We start from the raw sequence: 24,207 nt of genomic DNA, 5'->3' as shown, positions 1-24,207 counted from the left end.
AAGGGGGGTGTGAAACAGAGGGTCAACAGACTAATCTTTTTTTTGCATTTATTTCATTTCATCTCAGTTTGTTCAGTTTGCTTACCTACTGTTTTTTTCAGGTTTGTACTTCCTGCTGTTCAATATTCAGTCCATTAACATCTAATCTGTACTAATGCTTTGTCTTTCAACACACCATTAACATATTGTTTGCCTTTGCTGCATGACCTTTTGGTCAGCTATGTGGCCTTGTCCAATCTACACCTTCTCCTTTGTTATCTCTTGCCCCACCCCCACCCCACTTGCTTATAACCTGTGACTTTTCTAATATATGTCAGTTCCGAAGATGGGTCACTGACCTGAAACGTTAACTGTGCTTCTCTTTTCACAGATGCTGCCAGACCTGCTGAGTGGTTCCAGCATTTCTTGTTTTTATGTCGCCAGACTAATCCCTGGGATGGTGGGATTGTCTTATGAGGAAACTAGGCCTGTATTCCTTAAAGTTTCGAAGAATGAGAGGTGATCTGATTGAAACTGACAAAATTCTTACAGGGCGTGACAGTGTGGATGTAGACAGGATGTTTGCCCTGGTTGGTGAGTCTAAAACCAAAGGACATCGTCTCAGAATAAGGAGTAGGCCATTTAAAACTGAGATGGGTGGAATTTCTTCACTCAGACGGTGGTGAATCATTGGAATACTGTGCCCCAGAGGGCTGTGGCAGCTCAATCATTGAGCATGTTCAAGACAGAAATTGATAGAAATCTTGATACTCATGACATCAAGGGATATGGGGATAGCATGGGAAAGGGGCTTTGAGGTAGGTGATCAGCCATGATCGAATTGAATGACAGAGCAGGCTCGACGGGCTGAAATGCTTACTCCTATGTTCCTCTGTTCCTAAGAGAGTTGGCGCCAGCGCGCAGCCCTGCTTTACCCCCCTGCTGATCTTGAAAACGTCTGATGTTGCTCCATTGTAACTGATGGAACTGTGCATGTTCTCGTTGAAAGAAGAGATAATGCCCAAGAGGTCAGGAGGGCAGCCTGTGTTCCATTGCAGTTTGAAGAGGCCGTCTCTGCTGACAAGATCAAAGGCCTTAGTGATGTTAACAAAATTGTGTGAGGCTCTGTGGCGCAATGGATAGCGTGTTGGGCTTCTAAATAATGATTGAGACGATGTTCAAAGGTTGTGGGTTCAAGTCCCACCAGAGTCAGATTTTGGACCAGAAACAGAGGAGCACAACGGAACAATAAATGAAGAAATGCGCCAAAAGCACAGACTCGGAGACAGAGCGAGAGAGAGAGGAGCAGAGCAGGGGAAAAAAAATCGAGGAGTGACGTCACAATTGAGAGAGAGAGCAGGGAAACAGAGAGCCGCTGGGGTGAGGATGCCGGATTTGGTTCTTTCTTTGGTGCAGTGGAAGGAGCTGTTTGGTGAGGATCTGGTAAGCTGTGACATCACAGGCAAGCAGGTAGTTGATTGGTTTGGAAGAACCGACCTGCTTGATGCGCATCTGGTAAGTGATTAAGATCCATTTTAGTCCTTACGTTTAAAATAGTAAACAAACTAGTGGTAAGTTTAATAAAATGTGCAATAAAATGAATAATTGAATAAAATATTTAAGTAGTTAATTGAAACACGTTAAGGATGACAGGACAGGTGATGTGTCACAGCTGCAGCATGTGGGAGTTCCTGGATGCCAGTGTGATCCAGGGCAAACACGTCTGCAGTAAGTGTTTGCGGCTCAAAGAGGGAGAAAAAAGGAATGTAGTGGTAGTAGGGGACAGTATAGTAAGGTGGATTGACTCTGTTCTCTGCAGCAAAAGCAAGAGTCCAGATGGCTGTGTTGCCTGCCGGTGCCAGGATTCAGGACATCTGCTCAGGGCTGGAGCGAAACATACAATGGGAGGGGGAGTATCCAGTCGTCGTGGTCTATGTCGGTCCCAAAGACATAGGCAGGACAAGGATAGAGGTTCTGCAAAGTCAGTATGAGGAACTAGGCACCAAATTAAGAAGCAGAACCTCAAAGTTAATCATCTCTGGATTATTACCTGAGCCATGTGCAAATTGGCATAGGACAAATAAGATTAGAGAAAGTAATGTGCGGCTGAAAGACTGGTGTGGTAGTAGTGGGTTCTGGTTCGTGGGGCATTGGCACCAGTACTGGGGAAAGAGGTGGCTATACCGTTGGGACTGTCTACACCTGAACCGTGCTGGTGCCGGTGTTCTAGCGAGCCACATAACGAGGGAAGTAGAGACGGTTTTAAACTGAATAGTGGGGGCAAGGGATCAAATTTGGGAAGATATGGTGAATCAAGGAGGAGAGACAAGGCAAGAGAGAAAGGTATAAATATGGGAAATGATAAACAGACTGTGACAGGAAGGGACAGAATGTACAAATCTAAGAGTAAATCGACAGATAAGGCTAGAGGTGACAAAAATAATAAAAGGACAAAACTAAATGCTCTGTATCTGAATGCATGGAGCATTTGAAACAAAACAGATGAACTGGGAGCACAAATAGAATAAATAAGTACGATCTGATAGTCATTACAGAGACATGGCTGCAGGGCGACATAGATTGGGATGTGAATATTGGAGGTGACATGGCATTTTGGAAGGACAGGAAGCTAGGAAAAGGTGGCGGGGTAGCTCTGTTAATTAATGATGGTATTAGCGTAATAGAGAGGGATGACCTGAGTTCTGGAGATCAGGATGCAGAAGCAGTTTGAGTACAAATGAGAAATCATAAAGGCAAGAAGTCACTTGTGGGAGTGGTGTACAGGCCACCTAACATTAACCACACTGTCGGATGGGATATAAAGGAAGAAATAATGGCAGCTTGTCAGAAAGGTACTGTGATAATTATGGGGGATTTTAATCTACATATAGATTGGAAAATTCAGATGGGCAGATGCAGCCTAGATGAGGAATACATAGAATGTTTTGGGGATAATTTCTTGGAACAATACATTCTGGAGCCAACCAGAGAGCAGGCTATACTAGACCTGGCATTGTGCAACGAGATAGGATTAATTAATGACCTCATAGTTAAGGTGCCCCTAGGTAGTAGCAATTACAATATGATTGAATTTTACATTAAGTTTGAGGGAGAGGAGAGTGGGTCCCAGACTAGTATTTTAAATTTAAATAAGGGCAATTATAAGGTCATGAAAGCAGAGCTAGCTAAAGTGAACTGGCAAATTAGGTTAAGGGATAAGTCAATAGAGATGCAGTGGCAGACATTTAAGGAGAAATTTCAGAATACACAGAATAGATACATTTCAACGAGAAAGAAAAGTTCCAAAGGTGGGACTCACCATCAATGGTTCACGAAAACAGTTAAAGATACTATCAAACTTAAAGAAAAAGCCTATAATTGTGCAAAGGTGGGAGGCAGGTCAGAAGATTGGACAGAATATAAAAAAAACCAGCAAAGAATGACTAAAAGATTGATAAGGAAGGTAAAATTAGAGTATGAGAGAAAGCTCGCAAGAAATTTCAAGACAACTAGTAAGAGTTTCGATAGATATTTTAAAAAGAAAAGAGTTAACAAAGCGACTGTTGGTCCAATAGAAAGTGTGTCTGGGGAATTAATAATGGATAATTAAGAGATGGCAGATGAATTGAACAGATACTTTGCATCGGTCTTCACTATTGAGTATACAAATAACATCCCAGTGTTAGCCGTATATCAGGAAATTGAAGGGATGGAGGAACTCAAGAAAATTACAATCACCAGGGAAGTGGTACTAAACAAATTGTTGGAGCTGCGGGTTGACAAGTCGCCAGGTCCTGAATTGGCTAGTGAGATAGTTGATGCGTTGGTTTTAATATTCCAAAATTCCCTAGATTCGAGAAGGTTCCGTTAGATTGGAAAAGAGTGAATGTAACTCATTTATTCAAAAAGGGAGGCAGACAGAAAGCAGGAAACGACAGGCCAGTTAGCTTAACATTTGTCTGAGGGAAAATGTTTGGAGCTATTACAGAGGATGTTATAGCAGGGCATTTAGAAAAAATTAAGGTAATCAGGCAGAGTCAACATGGTTTTTTGAAAGGGAAATCATGTTTAACCAATTTATTGGAGTTCTTTGAGGGAGTTACATGTGCTGTGGATAAAGGGGAACCAGTGGATGTATTGTATTTCGATTTCCAGAAGGATAAGGTGCCATATCAAAGGTTATTGCAGAAAATAAAAGCTCATGGTGTCGGGGATAACATATTGGCATGGATAGAAGATTGGCTAGCTGACAGGAAACAGAGAGCCAGCATAAATGGGTCATTTTCTGGTTGGCAAGAAGTAACGAGTGGTGTGCCACAGGGATCTATGCTGGGGCCTCAACTTTTTACAATTTATATAAATGACTTAGATGAAGGGACCGAAGGTATTGTTGCTAAATTTGCTGATCACAAAGATAGGTAGGAAAGTAGGTTGTGAAGAGGACATAAGGGGGCTACAAAAGGATATAGATAGGTTAAGTGATTGGGCAAAGACCTGGCAAATGGAGTATAATGTGGGAAAGTCGGAAATTGTCCACTATGGCAGGAAGAATAAAAAAGCATATTATCTAAATGGTGAGAGATTGCAGAGCTCTGAGATGCAGAGGGATCTGGGTGTCCGAGGGCATGAATTGCAAAAGGTTAGTATGTATGTCCAGCACGTAATTAGGAAAGCTAATAGAATGTTATAATTTATCACCATGGGAATTGAATACAATAGTAGGGAGATTATGCTTCAGCTATACAGGACATTGGTGAGACCTCTTCTGCAGTACTGAGTACTGTACTGGTCTCCTTATTTGCGGAAGGATGTAAATGCATTGGAGGTAGTACAGAGAACGTTTACGAGACTAATACATGGAATGGGTGGGCTGTCTTACGAGGAAAGATTGGACAAGCTAGGCTTGTCTCCGCCAGAGTTTAGAAGAGAAAGAGGCGACATGATTTGTTATTTAATTTATTAATTAACAAATTAGCTATCCTCCAGTCTTCCGGTACCTCACCCGTGGCTAACGATGATACAAAAATCTCTGCCAGCGCCCCAGCAATCTCCTCCCTTGCTTCCCATAGCATCCTAGCATACATCTGATCAGGCCCTGGGGATTTATCCACCTTAATGCGCTTCAAAACCTCCAACACCTCCTCCTTTGTAATGTTGATATGCTGCAGGATATCGCTGTTCCCTCCCTTGAACTCACTAGCTTCCATGACCTTCTCCACGGTAAATACAGACGAGAAATATTCATTTAAGACCTCGCCCATTTCGCGTGGCTTCACACATAGATTGCCACACTGATCCTTAAGGGGACCTACTCTCTCCCTAGCTACCCTTTTACTCTTAATACACTTATAGAATCTTTTAGGATTCTCCTTTATCTTATCTGCCAGGGAAATCTCATGGCCCCTTTTCGCCCTCCTAATTTCCTTCTTAAGTATACTCCTATATCCCCTATACTTCTCGAGGGACTCGCTCGATCCCAGCTGCCTATACCTGACGTATGCCTCCTTCTTTGTCCTGACCAGACCCTCAATATCCCTCGTCCACCAAGATTCCCTAAACTTGCCAGCCTTGCCCTTCCATCTAACAGGAACATGCTGGCCCTGAACTCTTTCTATCTCACTTTTAAAAGCCTCCCACTTGCCAGAAGTCCCTTTACCTGTAAACAGCCTCTCCCATTCAACTTTTGAGAGTTCCTGTCTGATGCCATGGAAATTAGCCTTCCCCCAATTTAGGACTTCAACCAGAGGACCAGTCCTATTCTTTTTCATAACTATCTTGAAGCTAATAGAGTTATGGTCACTGGTCCCAAAGTGCTCCCCCACTGCCATATCAACCACCTGCCCATCCTCATTTCCTAAGAGGAGATCGAGTGTAGCCCCTTCTCTAGTCGGGCCATACACGTACTGCTTCAGAAATCTATCCTGGACTCCCTGAACAAATTCTTCCCCATCTGATCCCTTAGCACTAAGGCAGTCCCAGTCAATATTAGGGAAGTTAAAATCACCTACTATTACAACCCTATAATTCCTATACCTATCTGTGATTTCCCTACATATATGCTCCTCCACTTCCCTCTGACTATTGGGGGGCCTTTAGTATAATCCCATCAAAGGGATCACCCTTTTATTATTTCTAAGTTCTACCAGTATGGCCTCACTGGACATTCACCCCGGAATATCCTCTCTAAGTACTGCCGTGATGCCCTCCCTAATCAATAGTGCAACTCCCCCTCCTCTCTTACCTCCACCTCTGTCACGCCGGAAGGATCGGTACCGCGGAACATTGAGCTGCCAGTCCTGCCCATCCCTCAACCACGTTTCCGTAATAGCTACAATACCACATTCCCATGTACCGATCCATGCTCTGAGTTCATCTGCCTTACCTGTAAGGATACTTGCATTAAAGTAAATGCGGTTTAGCCCACCAGACCTTCCACGCTCCCTGTCCTGCCCCTGCCTGGCCTGCCTACTGGACTTGCTTGCTTTAACCTCTCCATTTGCCTCAACTATCTCATCGGAGAGCCTACTAATTTTGGTCCCACCCCCGCTGCAAGACTAGTTTAAACCCTCCAGAGTATTACTATAAAATCTCCCTACAAGGATATTGGTCCCCTTCCAGTTCAGATGCAACCCGTCCCTCTTGTACAGGTCACCTCTGCACCAGAAGAGATCCCAATGATCCAAGTACCTGAAGCCCTCCCGCCTACGCCAGTCTTCAGCAATGCATTCATTTGCCTAATCCTCCTATTCCGACCCGCACTAGCACGTGTCACAGGGAGTAATCCTGAGATTATAACCCTAGAGGTCCTGCTCTTTAACCTTCTGCCTAACTCCCTATATTCACTTTGCAGAACCTCATCTCTCTTCCTGCCTATGTCGTTCGTACCAATATGGACCATGATCTCTGGCTGCACACCCTCCCCTTTCAGAATTTCCGGCAGCTGCTCCGAAACATCCTTGACCCGAGTATTAGGGAGGCAACATACCATCCTGGAGTCTCGTTTGTGGCCACAGAAACGCCTATCTGCACCACTTATGATAGAATCCCCTATCACAATAGCTCTTCCTCCCCTTTTCCTCCCCTGCTGTGCAGCAGAGCCCTCCGTGGTGCCACGGACCGCGCTGTTGCTCTTTTCCCCTGGGAGGTCTTCCCCCCAACAGGAACCAAAGCGGTGTATCTGTTTGAGAGGGGGATGGCCACAGGGGACTCCTGCACTACCTGCCTGCTCCTACTATTCCATCTGGTGGTCACCCATCCCTTTTCTGCCTGTGCATCCATTACCTGCAGTGCGACCACCTCACTAAACATGCTATCCATGACGCCCTCAGCTTCGTGGATGCTCCACAGTGAAACCACCTGCAGTTCAAGCTCCATAATGCGAGTAGCCAGGAGCTGCAGCTGGATACACTTCCTGCACACATGGTCGTCATGGAGACTGGGAGGGTTCCTGAATCCCCACATAGCGCAGGAGGAGCATATCACGGGGCTGAGCTCTCCTGCCATGACTTACCCTTAGATTAATTAGTTACTCCCTTAATTAAAAAATACTAATGACACTAAGGGCCTTGTTCTACCCACTACAATCTAAAGTCCTTCATAAGCTACACTGAATAAAAAAAAACACTTTCGTAGTACTCATCTTATCAGCAGAGGTTTTTTTTTCAAGTAAAAAAACTTTGCCCTTTTCTTTAAGATATTTAAATACACTAACAGCAGTGACTCACCAACCAATCACCTTGCAGCCCTCCTCTGACATCACAGTTGGCTTCTTTTTTTTCAAAACTCCAGCACACTGGAAGAGCTCCACTCCACTCCTGGAAGGTAAGAGCTGGGCCTCGATCCTCGGATTGGATTTATAGGCTCCGCTCTCGGCGTTCTCCTCATATCGGTCCATTTAGGTCTGCTCCGCTCCGCTCCTCTCCGCTCCCGGAAGGTAATTCACCAGCTTTTGCAGAAAAGTAGGTCTTAAGCTGTTGCAGTACCTGTTAGAAAGATAGTCTAAGTTATTCTGAAGCCATCTTCCAATGTCATCTACATGGAAGCAGGATTTTAAAGGATAAGATGTAGTTTTTAAAAGTCACTTCAATCTTGCTCAAGATTCTTTACAAAGAAGCCAAGTAAATCTTGATAAAAAGTCATATACATTTAGAGATCTTTTAAAAGCACTTCAATCTTGTTAATAAAAAGTCAGATGTAAATTTAAGAACTCTGATCAGGCGATGCTAAAAAGTTACATGCAATTAAGAAATAAAATACAACATTTAAAATGTCTGAACTCCCTCTGAAAGTTGACAACTGCTGCTGCCGGTGTCTTCTTGGAATAGTGGAGCTGTTGTGTCAACAGAAAAGTCCTTCCCGAGCACCCCTGAGCCTGTTGGTACCGGCTTTAATCCAACCCAGGTAAAAATCAGGGTACATTGTGGGCAATGAGCCCAAATTGCTGAACTACATGTCCCTGTCACTTTAAAGAGTGGGCTGGTGCGATTATGATCAGAGGCTCCTTCTAAGCACATTTCTCACCACCACAGCTTCCAGATGCTGGTGTTAGTGTGTGCATGTACCAGCAGTTGCAGTGCTGTTCAGACCCTCAATAGCAGTGAAAGTCTCAGAATTCACCGCTATTGGGGCTGTAAAATCCAGGCCAATATCTCACAGTCCTGTTAGATTTGCTCTCCCTCTGTACAAAATCAAACTCCACACATTGTCTTTCACTCACTCCTGTTTCCAGCCCTGATGGTGCAGAAATCCCCTCTCAAAGGTACACAATCCAGTTGATTTCTGATCAAATCCCTCCTTCCTCATTCAATAGAGGAAACAGAGACATGAACAGGAGTCAGGTGCAAGAAAGTTTCACCAACAGAGCAAAGAAAGGCACCAACAAAAGTCACCCCTACTTTCCAAATCATTTCACTGGAATATTCTTGCACTTGTTTTGTCGGATGACTGCAATAAATCTGAAAATGAGCACCATGAGGTTTGTGTTCACTAGTCACTTGTTCTCCTGTGTTTGTCTGTCAGGTTTGTAATTCAGTTTGTATTGGATATTGAAGAGAATCTCTTTTCAAGATGATTGCACATCGCACTGTGTTTAAAGCAACCAACCTGGAAAATGGCAGAAAATGAATGTTTCAATACCTGTGTGACCAGATTCTTCCAATGCTTTTCAACAGCTAGATTGATGATGCTTGCAATCTGTATCCTGTGGAGAATGGGAGAGGAGAATAAAAACATGGTGCATGAACAGGACAGACTGTGTAAAATGGGAGCACAGAAATACTGCCACCTCATTGAAAGTTAATGAGATTTATTCCAAGTCAGACACCTGTCCACAATGAACAAGTGAATACATTAATTGTCCACTTTCAATCTAAATGGGACTGAGGTTCCAACAGAGAAGTTTTCTGGAAAATACCTGCTGCAGTTTTAAAATTGATGAACTGGAACATCTTATACTAACTTTCAAATAACTGGAGTGATTGTATAGTTCTCATACTGGAGAGTAGGAGTTGTTTATAAATATAAGCAGAGAAACACATTTGTGGATTGGTGAATGAGCTTTAACTTTCTGAAATGTATTTGTCCATTGGTTGCAGGTCACTGGAAATTCTTTTTTACATTTCAATTGTAGCAGCAGCAGTTAACAGCAAAATGTCTGATTAATCAGAGTAGTGGGTCTGGGAAACACTTAAACAGCCGAGACCCTGTAATACAGAACTCCAAGTAATAGTTTAAATAAGGCACTGAACTGACAGAGCGGTAAAGGCCTGCTCAGGTCAGGAACCTGACAGAACCACATTGGACCCGAGCCCGACCCGGCCCGAGTATCTCCATTTATTCCCACGCCCAAACTAACCCGAGCCTTACCCGACCACTGGAATGTTCACTTTATCTACCTCCCGATTCCGAATCTACAGGAAGCTGCAGCATGAGCGCAATGACGTCATAGAGATGCTCACTTGCTCACTGAGCAGACTCAGAGTTTCCCTCCTTGATGACCCGGACTCCCAGCTTAGGTTGGCTTTTCAACTTTTGACACTTATTAAACTCAACTTCCCAGCAGAGTTAAATGTAATACTTACTGTGTGTGTCCGACACGGACTCAGCCCGACCTGGACCCAGCCCGACCCGAACCTGGCCCGACCTGACCCGAGCCCGAAAGCCAGACCCGGAAGAGCGACCCAACACGGCCCGGACCCGACACAGGTCGTCGGGTCCCGTCGGGTTCAGGTCGGGTGGCAGGCCTTTCCAGAGCGGAGGTCAGATGAGGATTGAATTAATTTCAATCACTGAATCTGAACAAGAAGTAAATCTGTCAGGAATGGAAGACTTTGCTTTATGTGTGAGCTTGTGGCGCAACGGTAGCGTGTCTGACTCCCGATCAGAAGGTTGTGTGTTCAAATCACGTCAGGCTCAGTTATGTTTTCCAGCAGCTCATGTTCCTGGATTTTATATCAGAAGAGAGTTCGTTCTCTTGGAATGTTCGTGCATGGTAGAATTTCAAGATCAACTTTAATAGATTAAAATCCTGATTTCTGGTTCCGTTCCATTTCCATGCGCAGTTCTTATTTCACACTGTTTTCTATCAGAACAATGTTTCGGGGATGTGATGTGTCCATTGTTTGCACAATCGCTCTGTCACCCAGTGTGAGAAATAAAACACAAACCGCACAGCGTGCGGCTCAAACCCATACCTGGCTCTGTCTATCGGCCGCTTAGTTCAGTTGGTTAGGACGCAGTGTTGATAACAACAAGGCTGTGGATTTGATCCCCATGTGCGCTGTCACATGGTCAGTCATTAATTTGACACATTTTTGTAACACTTAAAATCCAACTTTTAGATGCAAACAAGTTTACATAAAATGTCAAAGGGAATTTATTTTGAATAACATCCATTGCATCTTTGTCACTGGTCTGGAGTAACACAGAATTCTTTCCAATTATCTTCCGTTTGCTGATAAACATTGAACTCGTGGCCTTTCTCGTTAATGGTCACGAGCAGCAAAAACAGACAGAGCAAGTCTGACCGCCCAGAGATGTGGAAAAGGCTTCAGTTTGGGACAAATGCAGCAAATCAAATGTTCACCCGGCCCCGAAAGATTCAAAAACTGAGGAAAAGGACACAAGGAGATAGAGAATAAGCTGAAGCTGACAATGTAAATATTTCCCATCATTGATATCTCTCTATTCCAATCCAACCTTCAGAGTTGGGTAAATAATTTCAGTGTAAATTGTGCAGCTCAAGAGTCAAAACCAAAGGGCGATGCAGAATAAAGGAGAACTGCCAAAACCCCAGATTGAACCAGGGATCTTCAGTCCAACACACTCCCAACTTAGCTATTTCAGTCTCACAGGCTTGGGATGATAAGTGGCAAGTAACATTCGCACCACACAAGTGCCAGGCAATGACCATCTCCAACAAGAGAGAATCTAACTATCTCCCCTTGACAGTCAATAGCACTACAATCACTGAATCCCCCACCATCAACATCATGGAGGTTACCATGGGTAGCCATACAAATAATGTGACTACAAGAGCAGGTCAGAGGCTTGGAATCCTGAGGTGAGTAATTACAGTGCAGCTGTTGGCTCCACCCCAGGGGCTGAATTTGTTCTGTAAACCATGAAGCAGCTTCCTCTCAAATCCCAGATTTATCAATAAATCCTCTTATAAAAGCCCCAAAGTGTGATATACTCCTCTCACTCATCCATGACTCCTGACTCCCCAAAGCCTGTCCACCATCTGCAATTCACAAGTCAAGAGTGTGATGGAATACTCTCCACTTGCCTGGATGGGTGCAATTCCAACTCAAGAATCTCAACACCGTCCAGGACAAAGCAGCCCACTTGATTAGCACCCCATCTACAAACATTCACTCCCTCCATCATCGGCACACAGTGGCAGCAGTGTGTACCGTCTACAAGATGCACTGCAGCAATGCACCAAGACTCCTGAGACAGCACCTTCCAAACCAGTGACCTTTCCCACCTAGAAGGGCAAGGGCAGCAAATACAGGGGATACCACCACCTGCAAGTTCCCCTCCAAGCCACACACCATCCTGACTTGGAACTATATCGCCGTTCCTTCACTGTCGCTGGGTCAAAATCCTGGAACTCCCTTTCTCACAGCACTGTGGGTGTACCTACCCCACATGGATTGCAGCGGTTCAAGAAGGCAGTTCACCACCACCTTCTCATGGGAAATTAGGGATGGGCAATAAATGCTGGCCTAGCCAGCGATGCCCACATCGCATGAATGAATGAATAAAAATGTGAAGTATCCCTTGTGTCATTCTTTTGGTATAAAATATAACCCTGGTGGAATTGCCCTCCCAATCACACCTCACTTCATAGAACATAGAAAATGGAGAACATTTATGGCACAGAATGAGACCATTTAGCAATCGTGTCTGTGCCAGCTGAAAAAGAGCGATCCAGCCCAATCCCACTTTCCAGGTCTTGGGAATGGGATCTGAACAGATGTCAGAGCTCACATTATGTGAATGTTCTGTTGAAGTGTTGGTGAGCTGATATACCAGTGGAGATTCACACTGTTGGACACAGTGTGAAATACATTCAAGTATTTATAAAACATTACAACATGTGAGTAATATTCCCCATTGATTACTCAGCACTGATGGATTGTGAAGTGGGAGACAGCCAGAAGTCCCAGTGATCCACACTGACCCTGAGCTGAGAATGAAATGAGAAAAAGTTCAATCTTCAGCAGCGAGATGCTGCAGAGAGGTAAGAGTCCTGAATCAAGGAGAGACTTTCTCATACTGCTGTTGAATCTCATTTCAAACACTCCTTGAACTCTCTGCCGAGGAATTCAGAGCTGGATAACGCCTGTAAAATCAGCCTAAAAAGGAAATAGAAAACACCCACCGTGGGCTCAAACTCAAAAACTTGAGATTCAGAGTTTCATGCTTTCATCGACTGAGCTCACTAGGCCTGAGACAGTGTCCCCGGCCTGTCTGTTATTGGACGGTGCAGCTGTTGGCTCCACCCCAGGGGCTGAATTTGTTCTGTAAACCATGAAGCAGCTTCCTCTCAAATCCCAGGTTTATCAGTAAATCCTCTTACAAAATCTCCAAAGTGTGATATATTCCTCTCATTCATCCAGAATAAAAGTTACATCTTTTGCTCTTTTTACCTTCCAAACATTGACTTCTATTTTGCTCAGCATTTATTTCTCTCTCCTTTTTATGTTGTGCATTTCCTAATAAACATTTCATTTCAATTATTTATGAGGGATGAAATGAACAGAAAAGATTTTCTGCAATGGTACCGGGGTGTGGGACAGAGTGAGTGGTTCGGATCTGGAATACACTGCCTGAGAGTGTGCTGGAGGCAGATTCAATCGTGGCTTTCAAAAGGGAATTGGATAAACACCTGAATCGAGAAAATTTGCAGGGCTACAATGAAAGGGCAGAGGAGTGGAATTAGCTGATTTGCTCTTGCAAAGAGCTGTCATGGACATGATGGACTGTATGGTCTCCTTCTGTACTGTAACCATTTGATTCCTTGATTCTAACTCTGTCAAAGTTGTTCTGAACTTGCTCTGCTCCGAAGGAGAACAACCCCAGCTTTTCCAGTGTCTGCACATAACTGAAGTTATGAGGAACCATGGGGAACCCACTGTAAACCTTCCTCCAGACAGAAATACAACTGTTCACCACCACACTGTGACCCAGCTGTTCACATGATTTGGATGCGGGGACCAAATGTAGTATTTCCAAGTTTGCAGATGACACAAAACTAGGTGGGAATGTGTGTTGTGAGGAAGTTGCAAAGCGGCTTCAAGTGAATTTGGACAGACTTAGTGAGTGGACAAGAAAGTGGCACATGAAATATAATGTGTAAAAATGTGAGGTTATCCACTTTGGTAGGAGAAACAGATGTGCAGATTATTTGTTAAATGGTAAGAGTGTGAATGTACAAAGGGGCCTGGGTGTCCTTGTCAATAAGTGACTGAAAGCTAACATGCAGGTGCAGCAAGCAATTAGGAAGGCTAATGATATGTTAGAGGATATGCAAGAGGATTTGAGGACAGGAGTAGTGAAGCCTTGCTTCAATTGTATATAACCTTGGTTGGTCTGCACTTTGGAATACTGTGTGAAGTTTTGTTCCCCTTACCTTCGGAAGGATATCATTGCCATAGAGGGAATGCAACGAAGGTTCACCAGACTTGTTCCCGGGATGGCGGGACTGTCAAATGAAGAGAGATTGGGGAAACTGGGCCTGTATTCTCCAGAGTTTTGAAGAATGAGAGGTGATCTCATTGAAACTTACAAAATATTTAAAGGGATAGACAGGTAGATGAAGCTAAGATGTTTCCCCGGGTTGAGGAGTCTAAAACCAGGGGACACAATTTCAACGTAAGGGGAAAGCCACTTCGGACAGAGATGAGGAGAAATTTCTTTACTCAGTGGGTTGTGAATCTTTGGAATTCTCTACCTCAGAGGGCTGTGGAAGCTCAGTCATTGAGTATGTTTAAAGCAGAGATTGACAGATTTCTAAATACAAATGACATAGGGGATATGGAGATAGTGTGGGAAAAAGGCATTGAAGTGGACAATCAGTCATCATCATATTGAATGGCAGGGTGGGCTCGACGGGCTGAATGGCCTACTCCTGCTCCTATGTTCCTATCAGTCTGCAAACTTCATATGCATGCTGTCATTGTCCCTTTTATTCCATGGGCTTCAGTTTTACTGGCAGTCTAGTCTGTGACATCATCAAGAAGGTTTTTAATAAGTTAAATAAGGAGAAATTGTTTCCAGTGGCAAAAAGGTCAGTAACCAGAGGATGTATTTATCAGGTGATTGAGAAAAGAACCAGAGGCGAAATGAGGAATGATTTTTTATACAGTGATGTGTTGTGATCTGGAATGCACTGTCTGATCAGGACTTGAAAGCAGCTTCAGTAGTAACTTTGAAAAGCAATTGGGATAAATACTGGAAGGAAAAATGTACAGATTACAGGAGACAGCACTGACACAATGGACCAAATGGTCTCCTTCTTTGGGTATCATTCTCTGGTTTTATGAACATAATGTTGATACAATTCGCTGAGTTGGAAGGGAAGTGAACCCAGATTCCGGGTATTCTAAACACCAGACCCAAACCAACTGAACAAGCCTATTGTTTAATCTCTGTTTTTCACACCAGATTCTCCTCGCTCTTTCTGTGTTTCCAGCCTGGTCTGTTCCTCTGACCTTCATTCCTGACACTCTATTGAGAATGGCCAACTCACTGCACCTCTCACTTACACCGTCATTCCACCCCTTCACCCACTTCCAAACCTCTCTGTTCAACAGTACCTCACATCTGCTCCTCTGCTCCATTAATATAACAGGAAAACATTTTCAAACAGACATTTCCAGACAGTGAACGTTCCAGTCAGACAAGGTAAAGATCAGATTCATTCACTTTAAACACAGAGAGAGCAGCTCTCCCTGTTCAGTCGAAGGAGCAGATGTGGTTTCACTCCCATTAGTCTTAGAGACATGGGCCAGAATTTTAAGGGACCGTTGGAGACGGGAATGGAGGCCGGGGAGGGGGAGGGGGGGAGTATAAAATAGGGATGGAAGACGTTGGACCGGATTTTTCTGTCGGCGGCTGACATGGAGGGCAGACTTCGCACATCCACACGGCAAGAAGGCATTTAAAGTATTTATGAATCCAATTGTCAGCAATTTTATTCACTGGATCCAATTGAACTAATAGCACACGGGAACCACGAGACTTCAGAGCCTCGCCTGGTTAAAGGAGGCAACTGGGAGGTGGGAGCTGAGTGTTGGCTTCACTGGGAAGCTATCGGGTGAGGCAGCGTCACTTGGCAGCAAAGGTGGAGGGGGAAAGGGCATCGGGAAGCACTGTCAGGAGTGGGGGCCAATTGATTAGATTAGATATACAGCACTGAAACAGGCCCTTCGGCCCACCGAGTCTGTGCCGAACATCAACCACCCATTTTTTATACTATTCCTACGCTAATCCCATATTCCCAACAAACCTGTTCCTATATTTCCCTACCACCTACCTATACTAGTGACAATTTATAATGGCCAATTTACCTATCAACCTGCAAGTCTTTTGGCCAGCTCTGCAGAGGGAACAACACCAGGGTGCCATTGGGGCAGTCCCACTTCATTGAGGATGACAAATGAGGTAAATGTGGCTGGGTGTTGTTTACTGTGAAGGCCTTGCACTCAGGGAGGGGCAACCTGTCATGGGCCTCATTCGTGGCTCCCATTGAGGAGGAGGAGGAGGAGTAGAGAGGAAGGGAGGGAGGCGCAGGCACCAGCAGGGGCACCACAGCAGCTTCGGGGCCCACAGGAAGGCCAGCCTCGAACAGGAGGCTGGAGAAGGAGGCAGAGGAACACGTCAGCCGAGGTTCAACAACCTGCAGATGTCCGAGTGACAGTGTCTCCGCAGACTGCACCTCTCCACGGAGGTCGTCACTGATCTCACTGCCATGATGCAGCTGTGCCCCATGCGACTTGGTGGGCACCTGATGCCAGTGTCACTGAAGGTCACCGTGCCACTGAACTTCTTCACCACCAGATCATTGCGGGGATCCACTGGAGATATGTGTGGAATCTCACAGTCTGTAGTGAATCAGTGCATCAACGAGGTCACCAATGTCCTGTTCAGGAGGGCCGGTGACTATGTGCACATTGATCCAAACAGTCAAGCTGAGAGAGCTATAGGATTTGGGGTCATCGCTGGATTCCACCAGGTGTAGGGTGTCATTACTGCACCCATGTGACCATCAAGGCTCCTGCAGACCAGCCAGCAGCCTTCAACAGGAAGGGCTTCCACTTACTCAGTGTGCAATTGGTCTGCGACCACTGCAAATGGATCCCATAGGTGTGTGCACAAATCCCGGGAAGCAGCCACAACGCCTGCATACCAAGGCACTCCCAGGTGCCAGAACCTTTGCGCGGCCCCATCCGCTTTCAGAGATGGATCCTTGGAGACAAGGGCTACCCACTGAGGACATGACTACTGACGTCTGTGAGGAACCCACGCACGGATGCAGAGGAGAGGTGCAACACCTGCTGCGGGTCAACCCGAGCGACCATCAAGGAGGCCATTGGTCTCCTGAAGATGAGATTCAGGTGCCTAGATCGATCCAGTGGAGCCCTTCAGTATGTCCCGGCGAGGGTCTCGCATATCGTGGTGGTTTGCTGTGCACAGCACAATCTGGCATTACAGAGGGGTGAGGTGTTGACTAGTGAGGATATCGTGCAGTGTGATGTCTCCTCTGATGATGAGGATGTGGAGGAGGATGCTGCCCATGCAGTGCCAGATGAAGAACCTCAGGCACAGCAGGAAAGGGGCCCACAAGGGAGACATGAGACACCCTTATACATTCAAGTTTCCTTTGAGCCTTACCACCTTCTGGAACCACAGCAATAAAGTCTTAGCTTTAAACAGCCCTGTTGTCGCCTCCTTCCTTCTGTACTGCAGCGTCCAGGTACACATCGCACAGTGACAAGGCCGAAGCTTTGTGAACTCAGGGCTTGGTCCCTCACTTCCAGCCCCTTGGGAGGAACGGTTTAAATGAAGTCCCAAAGGGCATCAACAATAGGAAGGAGACATAGTGAGAGAACATCATTTCTTTCTTCCGTGTGACTACAAACGCAACCCTATCCATCTGGAATGTACATTCACCGTGAACCCCTCAGTGAATCTAGGTGCTCTTCTGAAATCTTTTCCGCGTGCTCCTACGTGGTGCTCCCCCTGCTCTGTCAGCTGAGGTGGAGACAGGCTGCTGACCTTGCTGCCCCATGGCTTGGGATGACATTGGTGGCCGTCCTCTTGCTGCCTGAGGCCTGGAGGGCCCCGGCACACTGAGGGCCTCCTGCACAGGTACAGGGACCCCCCTCTGTCATTGAGGGTGATGGAGGCAGGCACTGGCATCACTTGTGTCACTGGCAGAGGGGCTTTGGAGCTACTGTCCACACCAGGAGCACCCTGAGAGGAGACCCCAGATGTAGCAGCCAGCTGCTCCTCCCCCTTATAAGACACACTTGTAACTCGCTGCTGACCTGAGAGGGACGTGGACCTGGTGAAGAGTTCAGGTGCCTCGTTCCCCCCTCTCGCCTTGTTACCGCTGGATGGAGCTCATGGACAAAGCGATGGAGTGCAGGTCTGCACAGATCTCCGGCAGCCACTGATTGGTCGGCTGGATCTGGCTCTCCATCAGAGTCACCAATCTCTCAAGGAAGGAAGCCAGACACACCCCCATCAGAGACAGTACATCATGCAAGGCCTGGATGGACTCCTCCATCATCCGAACTTGGGTACACATAACCTCCGGCAACTCTGCCAGATGTTGCCTGACCTCTTGCTGCAGCTTCAGCATTTCCCGTGTTGCTGGTGACACCAGAGGCACGTCATCAGCCTGGGACTCAGCATGGGCCTGGCCTCCCACAGACTTCCAACTGCCAGTGGCCTCGGCTGTCACTGCCTCCGTCATCTGCCCGGGCCTGTCTGTGACGTGCTCACCAGCTTGTGTGCCCAAATCTAACAGCGAGTGGATACCCACCGAGTGAGGGTTTCTGTGCTGGTGGAGGGTGCAGGGGAATGATGTGACGGTGCACCCTCTGAGGCTCCCTCCTCCTCCTCAGAGGTGTCTGGCTGTCCCCCAGTCTCTCCAGCTCTTCGCTCTTGTCTTTCATCCTCGCCTGCATGTGAAAACAGGGACATTGAAGGGTTAGGGTCTGCCCATCGTGACATTCCAACCACCCCTACTGTGCAGCTCCATTGATGCAGTGGTGAACAGATGAGCAGTGTGGCTCCTTTGCAGCAGATGCAGCCTTGTGCCCCAGGAGATGTTCATTCACTCTCTTAGGTAGGTGTCCCTGTCTCTCCATCAGCTATGGAGCAGCTGCTTTGCTGCCCGGCCTGTTCCATGGCCTCCTCCTCCATCGGGATGAGGACATGGAGATAAGGCATCCACTGCCAGTCTTGACATGCTCTTTCCGATTGTGGGCTGTCTTCTCCTGCAGCCACTATGATCAACAAAGTTAGTCTCCCAGCGGGGACAAACCCAATATCTCTGATGGTGATAGTCCAGCAGTCCATGATGTGGACACACATATTCCTCCTGCATGTGGCCCCTCTCGAGGGACTGTGTGAGTTTATACAATGACTGACGTGCACCTCCCACCGAGATGCAGCCAAGCCCCAGGCAGCATGTCCTGCTGCCATTCCCCAATACACATGACTGGGTGGTCACTCCCTTTCCACCAAACACTCCCTCTCACTCTGCCATGCGCAATGTCCAAAGGGTCCAAAGTGTTTTGAGTTTGCGCCTGAGCAGCCCGGATCCGGTCATTGACCCACTTCTTGCACTGGATCCATGTCTTGGGGGTGACCCCACGGCTGCTGACTTCACCTACTATCTCAAAGCAGCTTTGCTTGGTCAGGTGGACAGGTCTCCACCTCCCATCCCTGGGGAAGAGGATCTTCCACCTATCTGTTGTCACCTGGAGGCGAACCTGCAGGAAGGCATCGCTAAACTATTGGACCATGGTCACTGCAGGCTCGCATTCAGCTCCTTACCTATCAGGCAGCAGAGACAGCAGAACGGGTCCTGGGGCATCAGTGACAGCAGAACGGGTCCTGGGGCATCAGTGACACAGAACGGGTCCTGGGACAGCAGAATGGGTCCTGGGCAGCAGAGGCAGCAGAACAGGTCCTGGGGCAGCAGATGCAGCAGAACAGGTCCTGGGGCAGCGGAGGCAGCAGAACAGGTCCTGGGGCAGCAGATGCAGCAGAACAGGTCCTGGGGTAGCGGAGGCAGCAGAACAGGTCCTGGGGCAGCAGATGCAGCAGAACGGGTCCTGGAGCAGCAGAGGCAGCAGAACGGGTCCTGGGGCAGCGGAGGCAGCAGAACAGGTCCTGGGGCAGCAGATGCAGCAGAACAGGTCCTGGGGTAGCGGAGGCAGCAGAACAGGTCCTGGGGCAGCACATGCAGCAGAACGGGTCCTGGAGCAGCAGAGGCAGCAGAACGGGTCCTGGGGCAGCAGAACGGGCCCTGGGGCAGCAGAGGCAACAGAACGGGTTCTGGGGCAGCAGAGGCAGCAGAACGGGTCCTGGGGCAGCAGAGGCAGCAGACCGGGTCCTGGGGCCGCAGAACGGGTTCTGGAGCAGCAGAGGCAGCAGAACGGGTCCTGGGGCAGCAGAACGGGTCCTGGGGCATCAGAGGCAGCAGAACGGGGCTTGGGGCAGCAGAACGGGTCCTGGGGCATCAGAGGCAGCAGAACGGGTCTTGGGGCAGCAGAACGGGTCCTGGAGCAGCAGAGGCAGCAGAATGGGTCTTGGGGCAGCAGAACGGGTCCTGGGACAGCAGAACGGGACCTGGGGTAGCAGAGGCAGCAGAACGGGTTCTGGGACAGCAGATGCAGCAGAACGGGTCCTGGGGCATCAGAGGCAGCAGAATGGGTCTTGGGGCAGCAGAACGGGTCCTGGGACAGCAGAACGGGACATGGGGCAGCAGAGGCAGCAGAACGGGTTCTGGGACAGCAGAGGCTGCAGAACGGGACCTGGGGCAGCAGAGGCAGCAGAACGGGTTCTGGGACAGCAGCGGCAGCAGAACGGGTTCTGGGACAGCAGAGGGCTCTCAGGAAGACACTCCTTTAAACCAGGCAGCAGTGAATACAGGTCTGGCAGTCCTTTCAATATGGTGCCAGCACCTGCCGTTGTGTCAGATGTCGGTGCCATCGGTGCCTCGTTCCCTACCTCTGGTCCTTGTTTACATGGGCCCCACGCCTCCCCTTCATTAATTGGTCAGCTGCTCCGTGATCGGGGTCGGCCGGCCACATTTCACTCGTGTGGTGACGACACCCACTCACGGTGTCTCTGCCGAGAGCCGCACCGTTAGTTTAAAATTCAGCCCATGGGGTCAAGAGTGGAAAATCTCCCCTCTGATTCTCTCTACTTAAACTGATGGAGACACCAAATTAAAACTGATGAAACCAGGGATTGTATCCTGGTTCTTCAATCTAGTGTTCTCCCAACTGAGCTATTCCATCCTCACTGTGAACTCATCTTCATTGGAGACAAATATAACTCCAGGTGGAATTTCCCACCCGTTCATTCCTCACTTCAGGGGAATGGGACCCGACCAGATAGCGGAACTCAGATTATGTTAATGTTCTGCTCTTGATATCTTAATATTATCTTGCGTTTGAGCCACTTTTAATCAGGTTCACGGACAAATTCTTCCATCATCCCTTCTCCCACATTCTCTCTCTCTCATTCATTCTTTATTCCTCACAGTCCAGAAAGTGTTAGGAATCAGAGCTCACCTCCAAACCCTTTGCACACAGACCTCTGTCTGTTACCCTGTTTGATCCAAGAGACCAGTCAATAAATTACACTCTTTATAAACACAGAAAGCTGCCTCAGAGTGTTGGACAGAGATAAATACACTGAAGTCTTTTGAAAAAAGTTCATCTTACGGGTTGTTACTGAGCCCACAGAGCAGGGAGGGCCCAGGCTCCAGCCCCAGCCTGTGCTGTGTTAGCTGATGCCACCTGGTGTGATACTGAGCCACACGGAGCAGGAAAGGGCCTGGTTGTATTCATGTCCTGTGTTGAGTTAACTGATCCCACTCAGTGTGGTAGGAGCCACACAGAACAGAATGGGCCCAGGCTCCTTCCTCAGCCTGAGGGATGATAGTTCTTCTCACACATTGTTGTACAGAGCCCCACACAGAACAGGGAAATGTCAGGCTCCATCCCCGGCCTGTGGTATTTTACTTCAGCGCACCTGGTATGGTACGGAGCCCCGAGAGCAGGAAAGATCCAGCTTCCATCTCCGGCCTGTGCTGAATTAGCTAATCTGACCTTGTTGGCACTGAACCGCAATCAGGGAAGGATGGGCCGAGGCTCCATGGCCTGTGGTGTGTTAGTTATTCTCATTTGGTGAGGTACTGAGCACTATATAGAGCAGGATGGGCCTGTGCTCAGTGAGCTGATCTCACCTTGTGTGGTCCTGAGACCCACACACAGAGCAGGACAGGCCTAGGCCTCATCCCCAGCCTGTGTTCAATTAGCTGATCTCATCCAAAAGATTTTGATAAGGTTCCACACAAGAGGCTTCTCTATAAGATTAAAGTCCCTTGCATCAGTGGTAATATATTGATCTGGATTGGGAACTGACTGGCAGGACGTAGGCAGAAAGTAGTTGCAGATGGATCTGGATCTGATTGGAGACCAGTTACCAGTGGTGTCCCACAGGGATCGGTGTTGGGACTGTTGCTCTTTACTATTTTTATTAATGATCTGGATGTAGGTGTAGGGGGCACCATCTGTAAATTGACAGATGATTTGAAGATCTGTGCGAGTGTTCAGACTGTAGACGATACTCGACTGTTCCAGGCTGATCTTAATGTGTTGGGAGATTGGGTTCATGACTGGTAAATGATGTTTAATTTGGGTAAGTGCAGTGTTATTCATGTGGACAGGGCGAATGCTCAACATTCATACACCCTTCAGGGAAAAACATTAAAGTAGGTGGAAAAAAGAAAATAATTTTGAGCAGAGATCTGGATGTTCTAGTGCACAGATCTCTAAAGGTACAGCAGCAATGCTGTGAAGTGATAGTTGGAGCAAATAGAGGGTTGGGCTGCATTCAGAGGACAATTGAGTATAAAATGAGGCATATTCTTTCATGGGATGTGAGCGACACTGGCAAGTCCAGAATTTGTTACCCATCCCTAATTGTCCTTGACAAGGTGGCAGTGAGCTCCCTTCTCGAATTGCTGCACTCCATGTGGTGTAGGTACACCCACAGTGCTGTTAGGAAGGGAGATCCAGGATTTTGACCCAGCATCAGTGAATGAACAGCGATATATTTGCAGATCAGATGGTGTGTGACTTGGAGGGGAGCTTGCACATGGTGGTGTTTCCATGCATCTGCAGCCCTTGTCCTTCAAGGTGGTGGAGGTCTTCGGTTTGGAAGGTGCTGTCTGCGGAGCCTTGGTGAGTTGCAGCAGTGCATCTGGTAGATGGTACACACTACTGCCACTGTGCGTCAGTGGTGAAGGGAGTGAATGTTTCAGGTGGTGAATGGGGTGACAATCAAGGTGGCTGCTTTGTCCTGAACAGTGTCGAGTTTCCAGAGTATTGTTGGTGCTGCACTCATCCTGGTTTGTGCCTTGTAGATGGTTGACAAGTTTTGGAGAGTCAAAAATCACAAAATTATTACAGTGGAGAAGGAGGCCATTGGGCTCATTGTGTCTGCATAGAATCATAGAACATAGAAAGTTTACAGCATAGGCTGGCCAAAAAACGAGCCACCCAGCTGAATCCCATTGTCCAGCATTTGGACCGTAGCCCTGCAGGTTCAGGTACTTGAGGTGCACATCCAGACTCCTTTTAAATGAGTTGAGGGTTTCTGCCTCAGCTACCCTTACAGGCAGTGAGTTCCAGACTCCCACAGCCCTCTGGGTGAAAAAACCTTTTCTCATCTCCCCTCTAATTGTTCAACACATCACTTTAAATCTATGCCCCCTAGTCACTGACCTCCCTACTAAGGTAAATAGACCCTTCCCATCCATTCTATCCAGACCCCTCACAATTTTGTACATTTCAATCAAATCTCCCCTCAGCCTCTTCTATTCCAAGGAGAACAACCCCAGTCTATCCAATCTTTCCTCATAGCTGCATTTTTCCAGTCCTGGCAACATCCTCATAAATCTCCTCTGTAACCTCTCTAGTGCAATTACATCCTTTCTGGAATCAGGTGACCAGAACTGCACACAGAACTCAAGTTGTGGCCTAACTTATGATTTATACAGTTCCAGCATAACCTCCCTGCTCTTATATTCTATACATTGGCTAATAAAGGAAAGGATTCCATAAGCCTTCTCAACCAACTTATCAACCTATCCTGCTACTTTCAGGGATTTGTGGACATTCACTTCAAGGTCCCTCACTTCCTCTACACCTCTCAGCATTCACCCATTAATTGTGTCTTCCTTTGCTGTGTTTGACCTCACCAAAGGCATCACCTCACACTTCTCCAAGTTGAATTCCATTTGCCACTTTTCTGCCCACCTGACCAGTCCATTTCTCCAGCTCTCCTAATGAGCATTTCACCATGTGCCTTGAGCTGAGTTACTCATCACAGAATTCCCACTATCTGATTTACTCTTGTAGCCAGAGTATGTATATGAATGGTCCAGTTAAGCTTTTGTCAATGGTAACC

General features: G+C 47.1%; 2 non-coding genes across 2 annotated transcripts; both read left to right on the top strand.

Moving 5' to 3' along the window:
* The first annotated feature begins 1,100 nt into the window (after positions 1-1,100).
* Positions 1,101-1,191, top strand: trnar-ucu (transfer RNA arginine (anticodon UCU)). Its single transcript is given in 2 exon segments — positions 1,101-1,137; positions 1,156-1,191. It is a non-coding gene; the product is annotated as a tRNA-Arg (tRNA).
* Positions 1,192-10,320: 9,129 nt separating this feature from the next.
* trnag-ccc (transfer RNA glycine (anticodon CCC)) lies at positions 10,321-10,392 on the top strand. Its single transcript has one exon. It is a non-coding gene; the product is annotated as a tRNA-Gly (tRNA).
* The last annotated feature ends 13,815 nt before the right edge of the window (positions 10,393-24,207 follow it).

This window comes from Heterodontus francisci, unplaced genomic scaffold (genome assembly GCF_036365525.1).
Source record: "Heterodontus francisci isolate sHetFra1 unplaced genomic scaffold, sHetFra1.hap1 HAP1_SCAFFOLD_59, whole genome shotgun sequence".
Lineage (NCBI taxonomy): Eukaryota > Metazoa > Chordata > Chondrichthyes > Heterodontiformes > Heterodontidae > Heterodontus > Heterodontus francisci.
The sequence above is the reverse complement of the archived record's forward strand: the minus strand, read 5'-3'. Positions and strand labels throughout refer to the sequence as shown.